A 27,441-nucleotide genomic window follows, 5' to 3' on the forward strand; every position below is an offset into this window, starting at 1 on the left:
CTCATTGGTTCTCCCTATTCCTGTTCATTTTCCACAGAAATTGCAAACTGGGCCAAACAGGAGGTTAAAGGCACTGACTCTCCAAGTGGGGAGAGTGTTAGTAAAGCGTCTGGAATGTTGCACCCGAGTAGCAGGGGACGAAAACTGAGACACATTTGAACACGTTTTCCGATCACATGGTGGATGTAACTCTGGGTTCCACATGCATGTTTTAGCTGAAAGAAGAATCCCTTATACATGGAGAGTTGAGACCCATGGAATGGGTACCATGCAATATGACTTCAAAGGGTCTGCATTTGCTCACCGAACCTCACCAATCCTATCACTGCTGCGTTTATGCCGCTGTACACACGCTTGATTCTCTTTCGGAGACATATAAAACCATAGGTTTTAAAATTCTTACTAGTCAGGTATATTGTTAGGCGTTTAATATGGGGTGTTGAGTCCACTTCGTTGAGCAAGGAGTAGCTCTTGTCTATTACATATTTGGCTTATGGAATGGTATCTGTGCTAATTTCAATCTCTTGTTGTATGCAGCACCCCAACTCACCTTTCCCCTTAAGCAAGCATAAGTTGGTTTTCTACATTTGACACTCTGTTCTGTTTAGTAATTTAGGTCCTGTGTAGCCAAGTTTACATTCCGTGTAGTAGTGATATCTTATGATGTTTCTTTTTCTGTGTGACTTATTTCACTTAGAATCATCGTACCTGAATCCACTCATTATGCTGCTATGTGCCTGATGACATAGATTTCATTGCTGAGTGATATTGCATTGTACGTAAGTACCACAACTTCTTTATCCATTTTTCGCTTTCTGTGATATTGAACTTGTACGGTGAACAAGGTTCTTGTAAACAGAGCCGTCCCAAACTTTGGGATGGCTGTGTTTTTTTGATTTTAATTTCCCTAAGCTATAGGACCATAAGTGGAAGTGCCCTAGGCTCTGTTGCTTTGTTTTTTGGATTTTTCAGGAAACACCATACACTTCTCCAGAGTGGCTGCTGGTAATTTACATCCCAGCCACCAGCATAACAAGGCTCCCAGTTCTCCATGGCCTGTCCTGCCTTTCTGGATTTTACACTTTTTTCAGATGGTCCTTTTGACCAGGGGGCAGTGAGACTTCATTGTAGTGCAGATTTCCTTTGCAAGCTTGCTTGGTTGGCCAAAAAGTGCGTATGCGTTTTTTCCTGAATATATCCAGGAAAAACCGCATACGCCCTTTTTGGCCAAGTGCATCATTGTGGACGTTTTGCCTCTTTTCCTATGCTTTACATGCAATTCCAGTCTACCTCCTGAAATTGGTTTCCTGCAATTCTGCCCCGCTTTCAACTCCTCTTGGCAGCCTTACTTCAATATATTTTTGGAAGATAGCTGTCATTTATAACTCTGCAGGTTTGTGAATTACAGTGCCCCTGAGCTCCTTTCTTCAACTCGCTTTCTTGTGAGCTGGCCGCAACACCGCAGGATTGCTTCAGGCCCTAGTTTGGTTCTGGCACGGCATGCTGAGCCTTTGGTTAATTCCTCTTCCTGGTGGGAAATGAGAGTTAAATTTGCCCGTCCAGACACCTCCACCTAGTCTCTCATTGGTTCTCCCTATTCCTGTTCATTTTCCACAGAAATTGCAAACTGGGCCAAACAGGAGGTTAAAGGCACTGACTCTCCAAGTGGGGAGAGTGTTAGTAAAGCGTCTGGAATGTTGCACCCGAGTAGCAGGGGACGAAAACTGAGACACATTTGAACACGTTTTCCGATCACACGGTGGATCATACTCTGGGTTCAACATGTATGTTTTAGCTGAAAGAAGAATCCCTTAAACATGGAGAGTTGAGACCCATGGAATGGGTACCATGCAATATGACTTCAAAGGGTCTGCATTTGCTCACCGAACCTCACCAATCCTATCACTGCTGCGTTTATGCCGCTGTACACACGCTTGATTCTCTTTCGGAGACATATATATCCATAGGTTTTAAGATTCTTACTAGTCAGGTATATTGTTAGGCGATTAATATGGGGTGTTGAGTCCACTTCGTTGAGCAAGGAGTAGCTCTTGTCTATTACATATTTGGCTTATGGAATGGTATCTGTGTTAATTTCAATCTCTTGTTGTATGCAGCACCCCAACTCACCTTTCCCCTTAAGCAAGCATAAGTTGGTTTTCTACATTTCACACCCTGTTCTGTTTTGTAATTCAGTTCCTGTGTAGCCAAGTTTACATTACGTGTAGTAGTGATATCTTATGATGTTTCTTTTTCTGTGTGACTTATTTCACTTAGAATCATCGTACCTGAATCCACTCATTATGCTGCTATGGGCCTGATGACATAGATTTCATTGCTGAGTGATATTGCATTGTACGTAAGTACCACAACTTCTTTATCCATTTATCGCTTTCTGTGATATTGAACTTGTACTGTAAACGAGTTTCTTGTAAACAGAGCCGTCCCAAACTTTGGGGTGGCTGTGTCTTTTTGATTTTAATTTCCCTAAGCTATAGGACCATAAGTGGAAGTGCCCTAGGCTCTGTTGCTTTGTTTTTTGGATGTTTCAGGAAACACCATACACTTCTCCAGAGTGGCTGCTGGCAATTTACATCCCACCCATCAGCATAACAAGGCTCCTAGTTCTCCTTGGCCTTTCCTGCCTTTCTGGATTTTACACTTTTTTCAGATAGCCCTTTTGACCGGGGGGCAGTGAGACTTCATTGTAGTGCAGATTTCCTTTGCAAGCTTGCTTGGTTGGCCAAAAAGGGCGTATGCGTTTTTTCCTGAATATATTCAGGAAAAAACGCATACGCCCTTTTTGGCCAAGTGCATCATTGTGGACGTTCTGCCTCTTTTCCTATGCTTTACATGCAATTCCAGTCTACCTCCTGAAATCGGTTTCCTGCAATTCTGCCCCGCTTTCAACTCCTCTTGGCTGCCTTACTTCAATATATTTTTGGAAGATAGCTGTCATTTATAACTCTGCAGGTTTGTGAATTACAGTGCCCCTGAGCTCCTTTCTTCAACTCGCTTTCTTGTGAGCTGGCCACAACACCGCAGGATTGCTTCAGGCCCTAGTTTGTTTCTGGCACGGCATGCTGAGCCTTTGGTTAATTCCTCTTCCTGGTGGGAAATGAGAGTTAAATTTGCCCGTCCAGACACCTCCAGCTAGTCTCTCATTGGTTCTCCCAATTCCTGTTCATTTTCCACAGAAATTGCAAACTGGGCCAAACAGGAGTTTAAAGGCACTGACTCTCCAAGAGGGGAGAGTGTTAGTAAAGCATCTGGAATGTTGCACCCGAGTACCAGGGGACGTAAACTGAGACACATTTGAACACGTTTTCCGATCACACGGTGGATCATACTCTGGGTTCCACATGCATGTTTCAGCTGAAGGAAGAATCCCTTAAACATGGAGAGTTGAGACCCATGGAATGGGTACCATGCAATATGACTTCAAAGGGTCTGCATTTGCTCACCGAACCTCACCAATCCTATCACTGCTGCGTTTATGCCGCTGTACACACGCTTGATTCTCTTTCGGAGACATATAAATCCATAGTTTTTAAGATTCTTACTAGTCAGGTATATTGTTAGGCGTTTAATATGGGGTGTTGAGTCCACTTCGTTGAGCAAGGTGTAGCACTTGTCTATTATATATTTGGCTTATGGAACGGTATCTGTGCTAATTTCAATCTCTTGTTGTATGCAGCACCCCAACTCACCTTTCCCCTTAAGCAAGCATAAATTGGTTTTCTACATTTGACACTCTGTTCTGTTTAGTAATTTAGTTCCTGTGTAACCAAGTTTACATTCCGTGTAGTAGTGATATCTTATGATGTTTCTTTTTCTGTGTGACTTATTTTTTTATTTTTTTTATTTTTTTATTTTTATTTTTTTTGCGGTACGTGGGCCTCTCACTTTTGTGGTCTTTCCCATTGCGGAGCACAAGCTCCGGACGCGCAGGCTCAGCGGCCATGGCTCACAGGCCCAGCCGCTCCGCGGCATGTGGGATCTTCCGGGAGCCGGGCACGAACCCATGTCCTCTGCATCGGCAGGCGGACTCTCAACCACTGCGCCACCAGGTAAGCCCTGTGTGACTTATTTCACTTAGAATCATCGTACCTGAATCCACTCATTATGCTGCTACGGGTCTGATGACATAGATTTCATTGCTGAGTGATATTGCATTGTACGTAAGTACCACAACTTCTTTATCCATTTTTCACTTACTGTGATATTGAACTTGTACCGTAAACGAGGTTCTTGTAAACAGAGCCATCCCAAACTTTGGGGTGGCTGTGTCTTTTTGATTTTAATTTCCCTAAGCTATAGGACCATAAGTGGAAGTGCCCTAGGCTCTGTTGCTTTGTTTTTTGGATGTTTCAGGAAACACCATACACTTCTCCATAGTGGCTGCTGGCAATTTACATCCCGCCCATCAGCATAACAAGGCTCCCAGTTCTCCATGGCCTGTCCTGCCTTTCTGGATTTTACACTTTTTTCAGATAGCCCTTTTGACCGGGGGGCAGTGAGACTTCATTGTAGTGCAGATTTCCTTTGCAAGCTTGCTTGGTTGGCCAAAAAGGGCGTATGCGTTTTTTCCTGAATATATTCAGGAAAAAACGCATACGCCCTTTTTGGCCAAGTGCATCATTGTGGACGTTGTGCCTCTTTTCCTATGCTTTACATGCAATTCCAGTCTACCTCCTGAAATCGGTTTCCTGCAATTCTGCCCCGCATTCAACTCCTCTTGGCAGCCTTCCTTCAATATATTTTTGGAAGATAGCTGTCATTTAAACTCTGCAGGTTTGTGAATCACAGTGACCCTGAGCTCCTTTCTTCAACTCGCTTTCTTGTGAGCTGGCCGCAACACCGCAAGATTGCTTCAGGCCCTAGTTTGTTTCCGGCACGGCATGCTGAGCCTTTGGTTAATTCCTCTTCCTGGTGGGAAATGAGAGTTAAATTTGCCCGTCCAGACACCTCCACCTAGTCTCTCATTGGTTCTCCCTATTCCTGTTCATTTTCCACAGAAATTGCAAACTGGGCCAAACAAGAGGTTAAAGGCACTGACTCTCCAAGTGGGGAGAGTGTTAGTAAAGCGTCTGGAATGTTGCACCTGAGTAGCAGGGGACGAAAACTGAGACACATTTGAACACGTTTTCCGATCACACGGTGGATCATACTCTGGGTTCCACATGCATGTTTTAGCTGAAGGAAGAATCCCTTAAACCTGGAGAGTTGAGACCCATGGAATGGATACCATGCAATATGACTTCAAAGTGTCTGCATTTGCTCACCGAACCTCACCAATCCTATCGCTGCTGCGTTTATGCCGCTGTACACACGCTTGATTCTCTTTCGGAGACATATAAATCTATAGGTTTTAAGATTCTTACTAGTCAGGTATATTGTTAGGCGTTTAATATGGGGTGTTGAGTCCACTTCGTTCAGCAAGGAGTAGCTCTTGTCTATTGCATATTTGGCTTATGGAAAGGTATCTGTGCTAATTTCAATCTCTTGTTGTATGCAGCACCCCAACTCACCTTTCCACTTAAGCAAGCATAAATTGGTTTTCTACATTTGACACTCTTTTCTGTTTAGTAATTTAGTTCCTGTGTAGCCAAGTTTACATTCCGTGTAGTAGTGATATCTTATGATGTTTCTTTTTCTGTGTGACTTATTTCACTTAGAATCATCGTACCTGAATCCACTCATTATGCTGCTATGTGCCTGATGACATAGATTTCATTGCTGAGTGATATTGCATTGTACGTAAGTACCACAATTTCTTTATCCATTTTTCGCTTTCTGTGATATTGAACTTGTATGTTGAACAAGGTTCTTGTAAACAGAGCCGTCCCAAACTTTGGGATGGCTGTGTCTTTTTGATTTTAATTTCCCTAAGCTATAGGACCATAAGTGGAAGTGCCCTAGGCTCTGTTGCTTTGTTTTTTGGATGTTTCAGGAAACACCATACACTTCTCCAGAGTGGCTGCTGGTAATTTACATCCCACCCATCAGCATAACAAGGCTCCCAGTTCTCCATGGCCTGTCCTGCCTTTCTGGATTTTACACTTTTTTCAGATGGCCCTTGTGACCAGGGGGCAGTGAGACTTCATTGTAGTGCAGATTTCCTTTGCAAGCTTGCTTGGTTGGCCAAAAAGTGCGTATGCGTTTTTTCCTGAATATATCCAGGAAAAAACGCATACGCACTTTTTGGCCAAGTGCATCATTGTGGACGTTCTGCCTCTTTTCCTATGCTTTACATGCAATTCCAGTCTACCTCCTGAAATCGGTTTCCTGCAATTCTGCCCCGCTTTCAACTCCTCTTGGCTGCCTTACTTCAATATATTTTTGGAAGATAGCTGTCATTTTAACTCTGCAGGTTTGTGAATTACAGTGCCCCTGAGCTCCTTTCTTCAACTCGCTTTCTTGTGAGCTGGCCGCAACACCGCAGGATTGCTTCAGGCCCTAGTTTGTTTCCGGCACGGCATGCTGAGCCTTTGGTTAATTCCTCTTCCTGGTGGGAAATGAGAGTTAAATTTGCCCGTCCAGACACCTCCACCTAGTCTCTCATTGGTTCTCCCTATTCCTGTTCATTTTCCACAGAAATTGCAAACTGGGCCAAACAGGAGGTTAAAGGCACTGACTCTCCAAGTGGGGAGAGTGTTAGTAAAGCGTCTGGAATGCTGCACCCGAGTAGCAGGGGACGAAAACTGAGACACATTTGAACACGTTTTCCGATCACGCGGTGGATCATACTCTGGGTTCCACATGCATGTTTTAGCTGAAGGAAGAATCCCTTAAACATGGAGAGTTGAGACCCATGGAATGGGTACCATGCAATATGACTTCAAAGGGTCTGCATTTGCTCACCGAACCTCACCAATCCTATCACTGCTGCGTTTATGCCGCTGTACACACGCTTGATTGTCTTTCGGAGACATATAAATCCATAATTTTTAAGATTCTTACTAGTCAGGTATATTGTTAGGCGTTTAATATGGGTTGTTGAGTCCACTTCGTTGAGCAAGGAGTAGCACTTGTCTATTATATATTTGGCTTATGGAACGGTATCTGTGCTAATTTCAATCTCTTGTTGTATGCAGCACCCCAACTCACCTTTCCCCTTAAGCAAGCATAAATTGGTTTTCTACATTTGACACTCTGTTCTGTTTAGTAATTTAGTTCCTGTGTAACCAAGTTTACATCCGTGTAGTAGTGATATCTTATGATGTTTCTTTTTCTGTGTGACTTATTTTTTTATTTTTTTTATTTTTTTATTTTTATTTTTTTTTTGCGGTACGTGGGCCTCTCACTGTTGTGGTCTTTCCCATTGCAGAGCCCAGGCTCCGGACACGCAGGCTCAGCGGCCATGGCTCACAGGCCCAGCCGCTCCGCGGCATGTGGGATCTTCCCAGAGCGGGGCACGAACCCATGTCCTCTGCATCGGCAGGCGGACTCTCAACCACTGCGCCACCAGGTAAGCCCTGTGTGACTTATTTCACTTAGAATCATCGTACCTGAATCCACTCATTGTGCTGCTACAGGCCTGATGACATAGATTTCATTGCTGAGTGATATTGCATTGTACGTAAGTACCACAACTTCTTTATCCATTTTTCGCTTTCTGTGATATTGAACTTGTACCGTAAACGAGGTTCTTGTAAACAGAGCCGTCCCAAACTTGGGGAGGCTGTGTCTTTTTGATTTTAATTTCCCTAAGCTATAGGACCATAAGTGGAAGTGCCCTAGGCTCTGTTGCTTTGTTTTCTGGATGTTTCAGGAAACACCATACACTTCTCCAGAGTGGCTGCTGGCAATTTACATCCCGCCCATCAGCATAACAAGGCTCCCAGTTCTCCATGGCCTGTCCTGCCTTTCTGGATTTTACACTTTTTTCAGATGGCCCTTTTGACCGGGGGGCAGTGAGACTTCATTGTAGTGCAGATTTCCTTTGCAAGCTTGCTTGGTTGGCCAAAAAGGGCGTATGCGTTTTTTCCTGAATATATTCAGGAAAGAACGCATACGCCCTTTTTGGCCAAGTGCATCATTGTGGACGTTCTGCCTCTTTTCCTATGCTTTACATGCAATTCCAGTCTACCTCCTGAAATCGGTTTCCTGCAATTCTGCCCCGCTTTCAAGTCCTCTTGGCAGCCTTACTTCAATATATTTTTGGACGATAAGTGTCATTTATAACTCTGTAGGGTTGTGAATTACAGTGTCCCTGAGCTCCTTTCTTCAACTCGCTTTTTTGTGAGCTGGCCGCAACACTGCAGGATTGCTTCAGGCCCTAGTGTGGTTCCGGCATGGCACGCTGAGCCTTTGGTTAATTCCTCTTCCTGGTGGGAAATGAGAGTTAAATTTGCCCTTCCAGACACCTCCAGCTAGTCTCTCCTTGGTTCTCCATCTTCCTGTTCATCTTCCACAGAAACTGCAAACTGGGCCAAACAGGAGGTTAAAGGCACTGACTCTCCAAGTGGGGAGAGTGTTAGTAAAGTGTCTGGAATGTTGTACCCGAGTACCAGGGGACGAAAACTGAGACACATTTGAACACGTTTCCCGATCACACTGTGGATCATACTCTGGGTTCCACATGCATGTTTTAGCTGAATGAAGAATCCCTTAAACCTAGAGATTTGAGACCATGGAATGGGTACCATGCAATATTACTTCAAAGGGTCTGCATTTGCTCACCGAACCTCACCAATCCTATCACTGCTGCGTTTATTCCGCTGTACACATGCTTGATTCTCTTTCGGAGACATATAAATCCATAGGTTTTAAGATTCTTACTAGTCAGGTATATTCTTAGGCTTTTAATATGGGATGTTGAGTCCACTTCGTTGAGCAAGGAGTAGCTATTCTCTATTACATATTTGTCTTATGGAACGGTATCTGCTAATTTCAATTTCTGGTTTTATGCAGCACCCTAACTCACCTTTCCCCTTAAGCAAGCATAAGTTGGTTTTCTACATTTGAGACGCTGTTCTGTTTTGTAATTCAGTTCCTGTGTAGCCAAGTTTACATTCCGTGTAGTAGTGATATCTTATGATGTTTCTCTTTCTGTGTGACTTATTTCACTTAGAATCATCGTACCTGAATCCACTCATTATGCTGCTACGGGCCTGATGACATAGATTTCATTGCTGAGTGATATTGCATTGTACGTAAGTACCACAACTTCTTTATCCATTTTTCACTTTTTGCGATATTAAACTTGTACCGTAAACGAGGTTCTTGTAAACAGAGCCATCCCAACCTTTGGGGTGGCTGTGTCTTTTTGATTTTAATTTCCCTAAGCTATAGGACCATAAGTGGAAGTGCCCTAGGCTCTGTTGCTTAGTTTTTTGGATGTTTCAGGAAACACCGTACACTTCTCCAGAGTGGCTGTTGGCAATTTACATCTCGCCCATCAGCATAACAAGGCTCCCAGTTCTCCATGGCCTGTCCTGCCTTTCTGGATTTTACTCTTTTTTCAGAAGGCCCTTTGACCGGGGGGCAGTGAGACTTCATTGTAGTGCAGATTTCCTTTGCGAGCTTGCTTGGTTGGCCAGAAAGGGCTTATGCGTTTCTTCCTGAATATATTCAGGAAAGAACGCATACGCCCTTTTTGGCCAAGTGCATCATTGTCGACGTTCTGAGTCTTTTCATATGTTTTCAGTGCAATTCCAGTCTACCTCCTGAAATAGGTTTCCTGCAGTTCTGCCTTGCTCTCAGTGCCTCTTCATAGCCTTACTTCAATATACTTTTGGAAAATAGTTGGCCTTTATAACTCTGCAGGTTTTTGAATTGCAGTGGCCCTTAGCTCCATTTTTCAGCTCTTATTTTTGTGATCTTGCCTCATATCCACAGGATTTCTTCAGGCCCTATTCTTCTTCTGGGGCGCCTTGCTCTGCCTTTGGTTAATTCTTCTTCCTGAATTGAAATTAGAGTGACATGTGCCCATTGAAACCGCTACAGCTATTTTCTCACTGGTTCCCCCTATTCCCATTCATCCTCCGCACTATCTGCAGACTGTGCGATACCGGAACTTAAAGGCATTGACTCTCCATGTGGAGATGTTGTTAGTAAAGTGGCTGGAATGTTGATCCGGAGCCCCAGGAGAGGAAAATGAGGTGCATTTTAGAAACCTTTCCCGATCATATGGTATACCATCTGCTGGATTTCCCATGCATGGTTTAGCTGTAGGAAGATTCCCTTCAACTTGGAGTGTTGGGACCCTTGGAATAAGTAGCATGAAGTATTGCATTAAACTTTCGGCAGTTGCTCACCAAAGCTCTCCAATCCTTTCAGCCCCAAGTGTCCAGCCTTATGTCTTATCCAGCTGTGGGTTTATATGTGGTCATTCCAGGTTGCATCACAGCCCCTGAGCGAATTTTGTAAGAATTTTTCTCTCTTTCATTGTTTCTGCGTTTTGGTTTTAAAATTTATTTCTATAATGGGGTTTAGCTCATTTTCACTGCTGTGTTTGTGCCGCTCTGCGCACACTTGATTCCCTTATGGAGATATATCAATACATGGGTTTTAAGATTCTTATTACTCAGATATATTTCTCTGCGGTTTATAGGGTGTGTTGAGGCCAGTTCATTGAGCAAGGTGTAGATCTTGTCTGATACCTATTTGGTTTATTGAACGGTATCTGTGCTAATTTCAAACTCTGGTTTTATGCATCACCCCACCTCTCCTTTCCCCTTAAGCTGACATAAGTGTGTTTTCTAAATGTGAGACACTGTTCTGTTTTGTAATTCATTTTTTGTGCAGCCATATTTATCCTCCCTCTATAAGTGATATCTTATGATATGTTTCTTTTTCTGTTTGACTTATTTCAAGTAGTATTATCGGACCTCAATCCACTCTTTATCCTTCTACTAGCCTTATTACATTGATTTCATGGTGAAGAGATATTCCATTGTACATAAGTACCACATTTTCTTTATCCATTGTTCTCTTTCCTGGGATATTTAAGGTGTACTGAAGTTGAGGTTCTTGTAAACAGAGTAGCCCTAAACTGTGGTGTGCTTGTGTCTTGTTGATTTTTAGACTTTCCTAGATATACTCCCATGATTGGAAGTGCCCTATGCTCTGTCGCTCTGTTTTTTAGATGATTTAGGAACCACCATACACTTCTCCAGAGTGGCTCTCGGCAGTTCACACATTGTCCATCAGCGTATAAAGGCTCCCTGTTCTCCATGGCCTGTCCTGCATTTCTGGTTTTTACAATTTTTTCGGATGGCCCTTTTGACCGGTGGGAAATGAGACTTCTTTGTTGTGCACATTTGCATTGCTTGCTTGCTTGGTTGCCCATAAAGTGCGTATGCGTTTTTTCCTGGATATATTCAGGAAAAAACGCATACTCCCTTTTGGGCCAACTGCATCATTGTCGAAATTCTGCCGCTTTTCATGTGCTTTAAAGGCGAGTCCAATCTATCTCTTGAAATCTGTTTCTTGCAATTCTGTCTTGCATTCAGATCCTCTTCTTTGCCTTACCTCAACATATTTTTGGACGTTAGTTTTCATTTATAACTCTGCAGGTTTGTGAATTGCAGTGACCCTGAGCTCCATTTTTTAAGTTGCTCTTTTGTGAGCTGGCCTCAAAACCGCAGGATTGCTTCAGGCCCTATTTTGGCTCCGGCGAGGCGGGCTGAGCCTTTTTTTAATTCTTATTCTTAATGGGAAATTAGAGTGACATGTGCCCGTCCAAACCCCTACAACTATTCTCTCATTGGTTCCCCCTGTTCCCGTTCATCCTCCTCACAATTTGCAAAATGTGTGAAACAGAAGTTTAAATGTGCTGATTCTCTAAGTGGGGAGATTCTAAGTAACGTGGCTGGAATGATGAACAGGAGCACCAGGAGAGGATAAATGAGGTGCATTTTAGACACATCTCCCGATCACATGGTGTACAGTCCTCTGGGTTTTCCATGCATGTTTTAGCTGTAGGAAGATTCCTTGAACCTGCAGATTTGGGACCCATTGAATGGGTACCAGGTAGTATTACTTTAAAGGGTGTGCATTTCCTCACCCAACCTCACATTTCTCTTAGCGCGAACAGTTTCCAGCCTTATGTCTCATCCTGCTGTGGGTCTAGATGTGTTCAATCCATGTTGCATCACCGTCCCTGAGGAAAAGTTGTAAGAGGTTTTCTCTGTCTCTCTGTCGTTTATTTTTTTCAATTTATTACTATGTTGTTTACAGCTGATTTTCAAAGCTCTGTTTCTTGCTGCTGTACATCCACTTGATTCACGTACAGAGAGACATCAATAATTTCTTTTTCAGATTCTTACCAGTCATAGATATTCTTTTCCGGTGACTTGAGTGTGCTGAGTGCAGTTCTTTTAGCTACCGTGTAGGCCTTGTTGATTATCAGTTTGGTATTTGGAATGGTATCTTTGCTAATTTCAACCTCCTGGATGATGCCTCACCCCTCCCCACCTTTCCCGTTTAGCAGCCTTACGCGTGTTTTCTACATATTTATGTCACTTAGAATGATCATACGTAACTCCTCCGGAGTTGTTACAACTGGCCATATTTCATTGATTTCCAGGCTGAGTAATATTCCACTCTACATAAGTACCACATCTCTATCCATTTTTTCCCTCCAGAGACATTTAAGTTATATCCTAGTCGAGGATCTTTTAAACAGAGAGGCAGTAAACATTGGGGTGCCTGTGTCCTCTCGATTTTTGTTTTTCCCAAGATATACGCCCATGAGTGCAAGTGCCCTATGCTCTGTAGCTCATTTTTTAGATGCTTTAGTAAACACAATACACTTCTCCAGAATGGCCGTTGGCAATATACATTTCCACTATAAGCCTCACAGGGCTCCCTCTTCTCCTTGCCCTGTCCTGCATTTCTGGCGTTTACACTTTATGAGGATGGCTCTTCTGACTGATGCGAAGTGATATCTTTTGTAGTATTGATTTCCAGTGCCCACCTGTTTGGTTGGCTAAAAAAGTGTATGCCCTTTTCTTGAATATATACAGAAAAAAACGCATACAGCCTTTTTGGCCAACTGCAATGTCGGCAATGTTCAGCCCCTTTTCTTGTGCTTAATGGCGAGTCCTTTCTACCTCCTCAAATCCCTTTCCTGCCATTCTCCCTTGCTTGCCAATCCTTTTCTCTGACTTTCCTCAAGACATTTTTCAGTGATAGATATTTTCAACTCTGCAGTTTCGTGAATTTTACTGCCCCTGAGTTCCATTGTTCAACTTGTGTTTATGGGAACTGGCCACAAAGCAGTGGGATTTCCTCAAGCCCTATACTGTTTCCATGGGCAACCCTAGCCTTTGGTCAATTCATCTTCCTGATTGGAAATTAGAGTGACATGTGCCTGTCTGAACACCTAGGACTTGTCTCTCATTGTTCCTCATCCTTCCGCTTCATCCTCTGGACAAATTCCAAACTGTACGCAACAGGATGTTGACAGTGTTGACATCTCCAAGTGGGGAGACTGTTAGTAAAGACGCTGGAGGGGTGAACCCGAGCACCAGGAGATGAGGAGATGAGATGCCTTTTCCAAACTCTTCCCAATCAGACGGTATACCATCCTCTGGATGTGACAGACATGTTTTAGCAGTAGGAAGAGTCCCATTCATGTAAGGAGAACACCAGGGCTTTTTCAAAATCAGTGTCTCCCCGAAACCCAAACTGGGGAGTTTTTTAAGCTACGGCTACACATATGTTCATTAAGGGCCTTGGGAAGTAGGCAGAGTCCAAACTTTAGATGACTGAAGTCTTCAGGGTCAGAAGCACTCACCACCGGCTTCCCTTAGGTTACACTTTAACTGTCATTGATAGATGATGTCAATAAAAATATCTATTCTTTTTCCGATTATTTCCCCTTATAGGTTATTGCACAATATTGAGTGTAGTTCCCTGTGCTATACAGTAGTTCCTTGTTGATGATCTATTTTATACATAGCAGTGTGTATGTGTTAATTCCAAACTGTTAATTTATCCCTCCTCCCACCTTTCCCCTTTGGTAATAATAAATTATAAGATTTTATACTTCTCAGAAATGGGGGAGCTGAAAGAGAGGTATCATTTTCAATGGAAAAGCATTTAAAACAAGATTGAAGCTTTAACCAAGATTATTAGATGTACATCCTTGGAAAGAAATCACTTCATTTCTCTAATATTGACCTGACAAATAAGACAAACCTTTTCACTGAACTTGCTTATAATAAAGTGATGGAAATATCAAATGGAAGTGTTAGAAACATCTTATTTTACCCGAGCCTTATAAACTGTTCTATGTTAACTACAGTTTGGCTCACACATCTGTTCATTGAAGTTACAATAGTCTCAATTTCTGTTACTGATCCTCCAGAGTGGACCCCAACAAGGGTCCCCCTGCCCAGTGTCATTGGGGCCAACAGATCGAGACTGAGTTTGGTTCCCAAGCAAAGGAAACTTTATATTTTCATCAGAGAATGGAGAGGTGAGAGCATGCACTACCCCGTGGGCTGTGGGCTGGGCTGCTGTGTAGAGATCCTGTCAGAGTCAGTGGGAGGGAGGGGGCGGAGCTCTCAAGGGCCGGGTTGGCTGCAGCTCAGGCTCTATATCTCGGAGTCTGCACTGGGCCCCAGGAGCTGAGGTGTCGACCCAGCCATTCTGCACCAGGAAATCTGGTCTGAAGTGCCGGGTGTGGAACCTCTGCATGCGGGACCCTAGGAGCACGTGAAATTAGACAAAGCACAAAGGATAAAAAAGGTCAGACTTGACTTTATTGCCCACATTCTATTTTTATCTCCCAGGGATTTTTAATGGGCTTTGCTGGGGACAAACCCCTCCTCTGCCTTTTGTCCCGTTCCTCATTCTTGGAGTGCTGAGGGTGCAGACCCTTCTTCTGTAACTGCTGAGTGCTGAGTTGGGAGCCCTCATACCAGGGGACGAGGGTCAGAACTTCTCCCCAGCAGCCTCCAGGTGACGTTGATTGGCCCCAGGACCCCTGCCTCCCTGCTCGTCCGCCTGAGCACCAGCATTGGAAGTGTTATAGATTCTAATGACCTTTAAGGGTCCAGGAAAGAGATGTGCAGAGACGCTGTGGGGGCCGGTTTCACCCCGCCCCACATTTGTTCGGCCACCTTAGGCTGACCGTTTCTGCCAGCCTAGATGCTCTGACCAGTAGTCTGCTCTTTCTTCAATTAGGCCCCTGAATTAACGTAAAAACAGCACCAGGTGTCAGAGCCCTGCCCGCTCAACTCCCAGACAGTCCAGGGTCAGTGGTGATCAAGGACCATGATGGCCACTGAGTCAACAGCCTTTTGAAGTAAACAGGAGTCCAGCCGGTCTTATTGGCCACCATCATCACGGTGTCTGTAGGCTTTTCTATGGTGACGGTGTGATATACGGTTCCCCCGCCAAGATTATTAGCTCCCCTCCGGGTGCAGGAAGTCCTGCAAGCAGTAGTCTACTCCTTCAGGACACACTATTGTTGTTTTATGAGAGAAACTCCAGGTCAAGTGATGTTCGCACGAGTCGTCATGGTGCCCTGTTGCCCCCGGTTATCTCTCTGGATGTTGGAGTTGGAGGGCCTCCTCACTCGAGGTCGGTGTGCCCACGGAGCGAACCCTGCAACTTCAGGGCATGGTTGGTGATTAGGATCACCACGTGGGGTCCTTTTCCCTTAGGAGGGAGGTGGCCTTTTGGGCTGCTGATTTCCAGGTTTTTAGATACCGCCAGTATCTTGGCCAGATGTGGCAGTGGGCCAAGCCCCTTGGTGACTGTAGTTTATCCTACCTGGATGGCATTCTTGCGTTGTTCCATTTCAAGTGGTCCCAGTTTTTGCACTAATTCTCCAATGGCGATTCACCTTTCACCGGGAATGGAAAGGTCAAAGGGTTTAGCTCAATTAGGGAGTTCCAGGGCAAGGGTCTGAATTGACTGCTCTTTCCATTCTTGAAAGGCCACTTCTGGATTCTGTTCAAAAGGATCATCATCTTTTCCTTTCAGTGTTTCATATAGAGGCCCAGCTAGTAGACTGTAGTTAGGGATCCAGAAGCAGCAAACCCTGGCCTCCCCAGGAACCCCTAAGCTGTCTTCTAGTTTTAGAAAGGGGTAAGGCTGCAAATGGTTTCTTCCTTTTCCTGGGATGGGCTTCTCTGACCTTGTGTGAGAATGAAGCCCAGGCAGGTCACTGCAGTCTGTGATATTTGAGCTTTTTCTTGGACAACTTCTATCCTTTATTGGCTTGGTAGTTCAGAGGCCTCCTTAGTAGGGCTGGCGATCAGAATGTCGTCTGCATATTGAAGGAGGGTTTCCTTTTCCAGAGGTAGAACTTTTCGGTCGTTAGCTAAGCTTTCCCCAAAGATGGTGTGGGAATTTTTGAACCCTTGGGGCAAGACGGCCCGGAAGTATTGTTTTAGTTGTATGTTGAGTCCTGCCACTCACAAGCCAAAATTTCTTGTGACTCTGGGACTAATGGAATACAAAAGAAGGCATCATTGAAGACTAATACAGAATACCATGTCCTGGTGGTTGGTAGAATGACCAGCAGGGTGTAGGGATCAGGAGCAACTGGAGGTATATCCTCGGTGGCTTCACTGACTGTCCTGACATCCTTTACCAGGTCCCCAGCAGCCCATGGGGCTCTCGTGGTCAGGCCAATCCCAGGATATGGAGCTCTCCTGGGCAGGTACCCCACCCCCAACCCAGCCCACGGGGCTCTCATGGTCAGGCCCCTCCCAGGATACAGAGCTACCCTTGCAGGTACCGTGGCAGGGCTGGGCACACAGGAACCGTGCACATAGCCCTCATTGAAGAGCACCCCCAGCTCACCTGTCGCTCAGAGCTGACACAGAGCACCTCAGAGCAGGACTTGAACTAACAAACAGCAGCTCCGACAGGTCTGTGACCCTGGGCATCACTCTGTGTGGCCTCCCTCCACCTGGTCTTCCAGAGACTTCCACTGCACCCAGGGCACCAGGCCTCTGTCTCCAACCACCACCCACCCCTCCTCTCCCTGACTCCTGGGTTCCTCTCATTAGGAGAGGGTTTTCTTGAAGTTGTCTCCCACTCATGGGCCAGATAAAATGATTAGAAAACAAGCCAAAGCTGCAGCCCCTTGTCTATCCTGACTCTCAGGAGCCCACACCTGTTCCTTGGACCTGGCCGGTTCAGCAAGTTCCATTTTCTGCAACTGTGAGCCCCTGAGGGGTGATGATTGGCTGACCTGGGCAGCCTTACCATGCCGGCCAGCCCTCCCCAGGTGTGCCTGGGTTGAGATCAATATAAATACCACTCCAGGCAGCAAAAGCCCCTGCAGCTGTGCCTGACGCCATTTTCTCTGCCCTGTCAGCAGTCTCGGGGCTGGGCTGGTGGGAGGGAGTGAGAGGCCACGGCTTTGTGGGTGGCCCAGTGTGAGTGGGGCTCTGCTGGACTTTCTGCAGCAGTTGCCAGGCTGCCACCTGCTAAAGAAGAGGATGTGTCACCCATACCTGCTGCTGGAATTTCTCCCTGGGCAGAGGTGAGGAAGGAAAAAAGCAGTGGGGGCAGGGACAGGACGGGTATCTCAGGCAGGGAAATGGAAATCTTCCAGAAGAGCACCCAGGGCCAGGACCATCCTGGCTGGCCTGCAGGCACCAAGTCAGCTGGCATGCTGTCACTCGTGTGGCTCCATGGCCCTTCCTCTAGGCTTTCAAGTCCTTGTATATATTCAGGTGTTTTACCTGGGAAGGGCGGGAACAGTTCAGCAGCAACTGGCCTGGGGTTCAGCTCACGTTTACTCACAGATGCCTCGGCACGGTGCCCCAGCTTTGCAATGAGGACGCTTGTTGTGTGGGGGCTGCTGGCTGAATGGGAGACGATTCCCCACCACTGACCAACTTCAGAATTGTTTACAACTGGAGCAAGTGCCCTGATACGGTTTTCCTCTGAGTAACTGGTGGGTTCTGTTTTTTTTTCTCTTTTTCGTTTTTGGTTCAAGGTAGATTTTATTCCTCTTTTTTGTATTTACAGATATAAGCATGGAAATAATTTATTCATATAAATACATGTATGTGAAGGGAATAATTGTTTTTTCTGTTTTATTTTTTAAATTTTATTTCTTTTTAATTTTGAATTTTATTTTATATTTTTATACAGCAGGTTCTCATTGGTTATCTATTTTATACATATAAATGTTTACATGCCAATCCCAATCTCTCAACTCCTCCCACCACCACCCCTCCAAGAGCTTTCCCCCCTTGTTGTCCATACGATTGTTGTCTACATCTGTTGCTCTATTTATGCCTTGCAAAACGGTTAATCTGTACAGTTTTTCTAGGTTCCACATATATGCATGAATATACAAGATTTGTTTTTCTCTTTCTGACTTACTTCACTCTGTATGACAGTCTCTAGATCCATCGACGTCTCTACAAATGACCCAATTTCATTCCTTTCATGGCTTAGTAATATTCCATTTTATATATGTACCACATCTTTATGCATTCGTCTGTCTGTGGGCATTTAGGTTGCTTCCATTACCTCGATATTGTAAATAGTGATGCAATGAACATTGCGGTGAATGTCTCTTTTTGATTTATGGTTTTGTCTGGGTATATGTCCAGTCCTGGGATTGCTGTATCATATGGTAATTCTATTATTAGTTTCTTAAGAAACTCCATATTGTTCTCCATAGTGACTGTATCAATTTATATTCCCAACAATAGTGGAAGAGGCTTCCTTTTCTCCACACCCTTTCCAGCATTTGTTGTTTGTAGATTTTCAGATGATGCCCATTCTAACAGGTGTGAGGTGATACCTCATTGTTGAGTCCATTTCGTTGAGCAAGGGGTAGGTCTTGTCTATTACGTATTTGGCTTATGGAACGGTATCTGTGCTAATTTCAAACTCTGGTTTTATGCAGCACCCCAACTCACCTTTCCCCTTAAGCAAGCATAAGTTGGTTTTCTAAACTTGAGACCCTGTTCTGTTTTGTAATTCAGTTCATGTGTAGCCAAGTTTACATTCCGTGCATTAGTGATACCTTATGATGTTTCTTTTTCTGTGTGACTTATTTCACTTAGAATCATCATGCCTCAATCCACTCATTATGCTGGTACAGGCCTGGTGACACAGATTTCATTGCTGAGTGGTATTCTGTTGTACATAAGTACCGCAACTTCTTTATCAATTATTTGTTCTCTGGGATATTTAACTTGTACTGTAGAAGAGGCTCCTGTAAACAGAGCCGTTGTAAATTTTGGGGTGGCTGTGTCTTTTTGATTTTAATTTCCCTAAGCTATAGGACCATAAGTGGAAATGCCCTAGACTCTGTTGCTTTGTTTTTCAGATGTATCAGGAAACACCATACACTTCTCCAGAGTGGCTGTTGGCAATGTACATCCCGCCCATCAGCATAACAAGGCTCCTTTTTCCCCATGGCCTGTCTTGCCTTTCTGGATTTTACACTTTTCTCAGATGGCCCTTTAGACCGGGGGGAAGTGACACTTCATAGTAGTTCGGATTTCCATTGCAAGCTTGCTTGGTTTGCCAAAAAGGGCGTATGTGTTTGTTCCTGAATATATTCAGGAACAAACTCATACGCCCTTTGTTGCCAAGTGCATCATTGTCGATGTTCTGCCTCTTTTCCTATGCTTTAAATGCAAATCCAGTCTACCTCCTGAAATCGGTTTCCTGCAATTCTGCCCCGCTTTCAAGTCCTCTTCGCAGCCTTACTTCAATATATTTTTGGACGTTATCTGTCATTTATAACTCTGCAGGTTTGTGAATTACAGGGCCCCTGAGCTCCTTTCTTCAACTCGCTTTCTTGTGAGCTGGCCGCAAACCCGCAAGACTGCTTCAGGCCCTAATCTGCTTCTGGCAGGGCACGCTGAGCCTTTGGTTAATTCCTCTTCCTGGTGGGAAATGAGTGTTAAATATGCCCGTCCAGACACCTACCTCACTCTCAACCCCTTGGTGATGTGGGTCCTCTGGTTTGTGGCCACTTTTGCTGGGTTCCTCACCTTTCGATGATGTGGCCCCCCTAGTGTGAGGACACTCCTGCTTGGTTCTCATCCACGTGGTTATGTGGACCCCCTGGTGAGAGTCTGTTCCTGGCTTTGTTCCTCACCCACCTGTGAGGGAGACCCTCTGCTGATAGGTCACTCCTGCATGGCTGGCACACATTGCCTTGGTGAAGTCAGCCGTGTGGTGGCAGTTGGAGCGTGCTGGGAATCTCTTCCCCCCGGTGATGAGGGCCCTCTTGCATCAGGCCCTGACTGCTGGGCTCACCAACTTTTCTTAGTGAGCCCAGTGATGCTTTGGCACTCCTCTTAGGATCCCATCTCCATGGGGATGTGGGCCTTCTGCTCTGAGGTCCCAACGGCTGGGTTGTTCACATTTTCATGATGTGGGCTCTCTGGTGTTAGTTCACAGAAGCCTGGATCCCATAGCCTCTGTGCTCTTGGCCGCCTGCTGGGAGGTTCCAACTGCTGGATTCCTCACTTTTTTAAATTTTTGGGCCCTCTGTTGTGAGGATCCTCCTGCCTGCCTCACTCCCAGCCCCTTCGTGATGTGTGTCGTCTGGTTTGAGGCCACATGTGCTGGGTTCCTCACCTTTCGATGATGTGGGACCAATGGTCTTAGGAGACTCCTGCCTGGTTCACATCCCCTTGGTGATGTGGGCCCTCTGTTGAGAGTCTGATCCTGGCTGGGTTCCTCACCCATCTGTGAGGTAGGCCGTCTGATGTGAGGTCACTCTTGCCTGGCTTGCTCACCTCGCCTTGTGGACATGAGCCCTCTGGTGGCACTTGGAGCCTGCTGGGAGCCTCCTCTCCTCGGTGATGAGGGCCCTCTGGCATCAGGCCCTAACTGCTGGGCTCCCCACATTTTGTGATGTGTGCCCAGTGGTGCGAGGACACTCCAGCCAGGTTCACATCCCCATTGGGGTGTGGGCCTTCTGCTCTGAGGTCCCAAAGCCTGGGTTGCTCACAGTTTCATGATGTGGGCTCTCTGCTGTTAGTTCACTCCTGCCTGCATCCCATAGCTTCTGTGCTCTGGACCGCCTGCTGGGAGGTTCCAACTGCTGGATTCCTCACCTTTCTTATTCTTTGGGCCCTCTGTTTTTAGGCTACTCCTGCCTGCCTCACTCCCATTCCCTTTGTGATATGTGTCCTCTGATTTGAGGCCACATGTGCTGGGTTCCGCACCTTTCGATGATGTGACCCCACTGGAGGGAAGACAGTCCTGACTGGTTCCCATCCCCTTGCTGATGTGGGCCCTCAGGTGAGAGTCTGATCCTGGCTGGGTTCCTCACCCTTCTGTGAGGTGGGCCCTCTGCTGTGAGGTCAATCATGCCTGTCTGGCACACGTCACCTTGGCGACGTGGGCCCTCTGGTGGCAGTTGGAGTGTGCTGGGATCCTCCTCCCCTCGGTGATGAGGGCCCTCTTGCCTTAGGCCATAACTGCTGGGCTCCCCACATTTTCTGATGTGCGCCAAGTGAGTGAGGAGACTCTTGCCAGGTTCCCATCCCCATGGCGATATGGGCCTTCTGCTCTGAGGTCAAAACGGCTGGCTTGCTCACAGTACCATGATGTGGGCCCTCTGCTGTGAGTTCACTCCGGCAAGGATCCCTTATCATCGGTGCTCTGAGCCGCCTGCTGGGAGGTTCCAACTGCTGGATTCCTCAACTTTTTTATTCTATGTGCCCTCTGTTGTGAGGCTCCTCCTGCCTGCCTCACTGCCAGCCCCTTGATGATGACTGTCCTATGGCTTGAGGCCACATGTGCTGCGTTCCTCACCTTTCGATGATGTGACCCCACTCGTGTGAGGACACTCCTGCCTGGTTCCCATCCCCTTGGTGAGGTGGGCCCTCTGGCGAGAGTCTAATCCTGGCTGGGTTCCTCAACGTTCTGTGAGGTAGGCCCTCTGCTGTGAGGTCACTCCTGCCTGGCTGGCACACGTCACCTTGGAGACGTGAGCCCTCTGGTGGCAGTTGGAGCGTGCAGGGCGCCTCCTCCTCTCGGTGATGATGGCCCTCTGGCGTCAGGCCCTAAATGGTGGGCTCCCCACATTTTCTGATGTGCGCCCAGTGGTGCGAGGACACTCCAGCCAGGTTCCCATTCCCATGGGGATGTGGTCCTTCTGCGCTGAGGTCTCAACTCCTGGGTTGCTCACAGTTTTGTGACGTGGGCCCTCTGCTGTGAGTTCACTGTGGCCTGGATCCCATAGCCTCGGTGTTCTGGGCCGCCTGCTGGAAGGTCTAAATGCTGGAATCTTCACGTTTTTTATATTATGTGCCCTGTGTTGTGAGGCTACTCCTGCCTGCCTCACTCCAAGGCCCTTGGTGATGTGGGTCCTCTGGTTTGAGGACACATGTGCTGGGTTCCTCACCTTAAGATGATGAGGCCCCACTGGTGTGAGGATAATCCTGACTGGGTCCCATCCTCTTTGTGATGTGGGCCCTCTGGTGAGAGTCTGATCCTGGCTGGGTTCCTCACCCATCTGTGAGGTGGGCCCTCTACTATCAGGTAACTCTTGCCTGGGTTGCTCACCTCGCCTTGTTGACATGAGCCCTCTGGTGGCAATTGGACCCTGCTGGGAGCCTCCTCAGCTCTGTGATGAGGGCCCTCTGACGTCAGGCCCTAACTGCTGGGCTCCCCAACTTTTCTTAGTGAGCCCAGTGTTGCTCAAGCACTCCTCTTAGGTTCCCATTCCCATGGGGATGTGGGCCTTCTGCTCTGAGGTTCCAACGGCTGGGTTGATCACAATTTCATGATGTGGGCTCTCTGGTGTTAGTTCACTGTGGCCTGGATCCCATAGCCTCTGTGGTCTTGGCTGCCTGCTGGGAGGTTCCAACTGCTCGATTCCTCAACTTTTGTATTCTATGGGTCCTGTGTTGTGATGCTCCTCCTGCCTGCCTCACTCGCAACCCCTTCGTGATGTGGGTCTTCTGGTTTGAGGCCACATGTGCTGGGTTAGGCAACTTTCAATGATGTGGCCCCACTGGTGTGAGGACACTCCTGCCTGGTTCCCATCCCCTTGGTGATGTGGGCCTTCTGGTGACAGTCTTATCCTGGCTGGGTTCCTCACTCTTCTGTGAGGTAGGCCCTCTGCTGTGAGGTCAATCCTGCCTGACTTGCACACATCACCTTGGCGACGTGGGCCCTCTGTTGGCACATGGAACCTGCTGGGAGCCTCCTGCCCTCGGTGATGACGGCCCTCTAGCATCAGGCTCTAACTGCTGGGCTCCCCACGTTTTCTGATGTGAGCCCAGTGATGCCAGGACACTCCTGTCAGGTTCCCATCCCCATGGGGATGTGGGCTTTCTGCTCTGAGGTCCCAATGCCTGGGTTGCTCACAGTTTCATGATGTGGGCTCTCTGCTGTTAGTTCACTCCTGCCTGCATCCCATAGCTTCTGTGCTCTCGGCCGCCTGCTGGGAGGTTCCAAATGCTGGATTCCTCACTTTTTTTATTCTTTGGGCCCTCTGTTTTTAGGCTACTCCTACCTGCCTCACTCCCATCCCCTTTGTGATGTATGTCCTCTGATATGAGGCCACATGTGCTGGGTTCCTCACCTTTCGATGATGTGGCCCCACTGGTGGGAGGACAGTCCTGACTGGTTCCCATCCCCTTGGTGTTGTGGGCCCTCTGGTGAGAGTCTCATCCTGCCTCGGTTCCTCACCCTTCTGTGAGATAGGCCCTCTGCTGTGAGGTCACTACTGCCTGGCTGGCGCATGCCACCTTGTAGACGTGGGCCCTCTGTTGGCAGTTGGAACCTGCTGGGAGTCTCCTCCCCTCAGTTATGAGGGCCCCCTGGCGTCAGGCCCTAACTGCTGGGCTCCTAACATTTTCTGATATGTGCTAAGTGGTGCAAAGCCACTCCTGCCAGGTTCCCATCCCAATGGGGATGTGGGCCTTCTGTTCTGAGGTCCCAACAGCTGGGCTGCTCACAGGTTCATGATGTGGGCCCTCTGCTGTGAGTTCACTGCGGCCTGGATCCCATAGCCTCGGTGCTCTGGGCCACTTGCTGGGAGGTTCCAACTGCTGGATTCCTCAACTTTTATATTCTATGGACCCTGTGTTGTGAGGCCAGTCCTGCCAGCCTCATTCCGAACCCCTTGGTGATGTGGTTCCTCTGGTTTGAGGACACATGTGCTGGGATCCTCACCTTTCGATGATGTTGTCCCACTGGTGTGGGGACACTCCTGCCTGGTTCCCATCCCCTTGGTGATGTGGGCCCTCTGGTGAGAGTCTGATCCTGGCTGTGTTCCTCACCCTTCTGTGAGGTGGGCCCTCTGCTGTGAGGTCACTCCTGCCAGGCTGGCACACATCACCTTGGCGACGTTGGCCCTCTGGTGGCAGCTGGAGCCTGCTGGGAGCCTCCTCCTCTCGGTGATGAGTGCCCTCTAGCGTCAGGCCCTAACTTCTGAGCACCCCACGTTTTCTGATGTGAGCCCAGTGATGCCAGGACACTCCTGTCATGTTCCCATCACCATGGGGATGTGGGCCTTCTGCTCTGAGGTCCCAATGTCTGGGTTGCTCACAGTTTCATGATGTGGGCTGTCTGGTGTTAGTTCACTCTGGCCTGGTTCCTCTAGCCTCTGTGCTCTGGGCCGCCTGCTGGGAGGTTCCAACTGCTGGATTCCTCACCTTTCTTATTTTTGGGCCCTCTGTTATGAGGCTCCTCCTGCCTGCCTCACTCCCAGCCCCTTGGTGATGGGTGTCCTATGGTTTGAAGCCACATGTTCTGGGTTCCTCACCTTTAGATGATGTGGCCCTACTCATGTGAGGACACTCCTGCCTGGTTCCAATCCATTTGGTGATGTGGGCCCTCTGGTGCGAGTCTGATCCTGACTGGGTTCGTCACACTTCTCTGAGGTGGGCCCTCTGCTGTGAGGTCATTCGTGCCTGGTTGGCACACATCGCCTTGGCGACGTCAGCCCTCTGGTGGCAGTTGGAGCCTGCTGGGAGCCTCCTTCCCTTGGTGATGAGGGTCCTCTGGCGTCAGGCCCTAACTGCTGGTCGCCCAAAATTTTCTGATACGTTCTCAGTGGTGCGAGGACACTCCTACCAGAATTCCATCCCCATGGGGATGTGGGCCTCCTGCTCTGAGGTCCCAATGGCTGGGTTGCTCAGTTTCATGACATGGGCCCTCTTCTGTGAGTTCACTGTGGCCTGGATCCCATGGCCTCGGTGCTCTGGGCCGCCTGCTGGGAGGTTCCAACTGCTGGATTCCTCACTTTTTTATTCTATGGGCCCAGTGTTGTGAGGCTACTCCTGCCTGCCTCACTCCGAGGTCCTTGGTGATGTGGGTCCTCTGGTTTGAGAACACATGTGCTGAGTACCTCAGCTTTTGATGATGTGGCCCCACTGATGTGAAGACACTCCTGCCTGGTTCCCATCCCCTTGGTGATGTGGGCCCTCTGGTGAGAGTCTGATGTTGGCTGGGTTTCTCACCCTTCTGTGAGGTGGGACCTCTGCTGTGAGGTAACTCCTGCCTGGCATGCTCACGTTGCCTTGGCAATGTGAGCCCTCAGGTGGCAGTTGGAGCCTGCTGGGAATCTCCTCCCCTCAGGTATGAGAGCTCTGGATAAAACACATATGCCCTTTTTTGCCAAGTGCATTATTTTCCAAGTTCTGTCTCTTTTCCTATGCTTTAAGAGCTACTCCCGTGTACGTTCTGAAATCAGTTTCCAGCAATTCTGCCCCGCATTCAAGTCCTCTTCGCAGCCTTACTTCAGTATAATTTTGGATGATAGCTGTCATTTATAACTCCGCAGGTTTCTGAATTACAGTGCCCCTGAGCTCCTTTCTTCAACTCGCTTTCTTGTGAGCTGGCCGCAACACCGCAGGATCTCCTCAGGCCCTAATCTAGTTCCAGCATGGCACGCGGAGCCTTTGGTTCATTTATCTTCCTGGTGGGAAATGAGAGTTAAATTTGCCCGTCCAGACACCTACAGATAGTCTCCCATTGCTTCTCCTTATTCCGGTTCATCTTCCGAAGAACTTGCAAACTGGGCCAAACAGGAGGTTAAAGGCACTGACTCTCCAAGTGGGGAGAGTGTTAGTAAAGCGTCTGGAATGTTGCACCCGAGTACCAAGGGACGAAAACTGAGACACATTTGAACACGTTTCCCGATCACACGGTGGATCATACACTCCGTTCCACATGCATGTTTTAGCTGAAGGAAGAATCCCTTAAACCTGGAGAGTTGAGACCCATGGAATGGGTACCATGCAATATGACTTCAAAGTGTCTGCATTTGCTCACCGAACCTCACCAATCGTATCACTGCTGCGTTTATGCTGCTGTACAGACGCTTGATTCTCTTTCGGAGACATATAAATTCAAAGGTTTTAAGATTCTTACTAGTCAGGTATATTCTTAGGCGTTTAATATGGGGTGTTGAGTCCACTTCGTTGAGCAAGGAGTAGCTCTTGTCTATTACATATTTGGCTTATTGAACGGTATCTGTGCTAATTTCAATCTCTGGTTTCATGCAGCACCCCAACTCACCTTTCCCCTTAAGCAAGCATAAGTTGGTTTTCTACATTTCACACCCTGTTCTGTTTTGTAATTCAGTTCCTGTGTAGCCAAGTTTACATTCCGTGTAGTAGTGATACCTTATGATGTTTCTTTTTCTGTGTGACTTATTTCACTTACAATCATCGTACCTGCATCCACTCATTATGCTGCTATGGGCCTGATGACATAGATTTCATTGCTGAGTGATATTGCATTGTACGTAAGTACCACAACTTCTTTATCCATTTTTCGCTTTCTGTGATATTGAACTTGTACGGTAAACGAGGTTCTTGTAAACAGAGCCGTCCCAAACTTTGGGGTGGCTGTGTCTTTTTGATTTTAATTTCCCTAAGCTATAGGACCATAAGTGGAAGTGCCCTAGGCTCTGTTGCCTTGTTTTTTGGATGTTTCAGGAAACACCATACACTTCTCCAGAGTGGCTGCTGGCAATTTACATCCCGCCCATCAGCATAACAAGGCTCCCAGTTCTCCATGGCCTGTCCTGCCTTTCTGGATTTTACACTTTTTTCAGATGGCCCTTTTGACCGGGGGGCAGTGAGACTTCATTGTAGTGCAGATTTCCTTTGCAAGCTTGCTTGGTTGGCCAAAAAGGGCGTATGCGTTTTTTCCTGAATATATTCAGGAAAAAACGCATACGCCCTTTTTGGCCAAGTGCATCATTGTGGACGTTCTGCCTCTTTTCCTATGCTTTACATGCAATTCCAGTCTACCTCCTGAAATCGGTTTCCTGCAATTCTGCCCCGCTTTCAACTCCTCTTGGCAGCCTTACTTCAATATATTTTTGGAAGATAGCTGTCATTTATAACTCTGCAGGTTTGTGAATTACAGTGCCCCTGAGCTCCTTTCTTCAACTCGCTTTCTTGTGAGCTGGCCGCAACACCGCAGGATTGCTTCAGGCCCTAGTTTGGTTCCGGCACGGCATGCTGAGCCTTTGGTTAATTCTTCTTCCTGGTGGGAAATGAGAGTTAAATTTGC

The sequence above is a fragment of the Leucopleurus acutus genome (genome assembly GCF_964270905.1).
Source record: "Leucopleurus acutus genome assembly, chromosome: 1".
NCBI classification, from domain to species: Eukaryota; Metazoa; Chordata; class Mammalia; order Artiodactyla; family Delphinidae; genus Leucopleurus; species Leucopleurus acutus.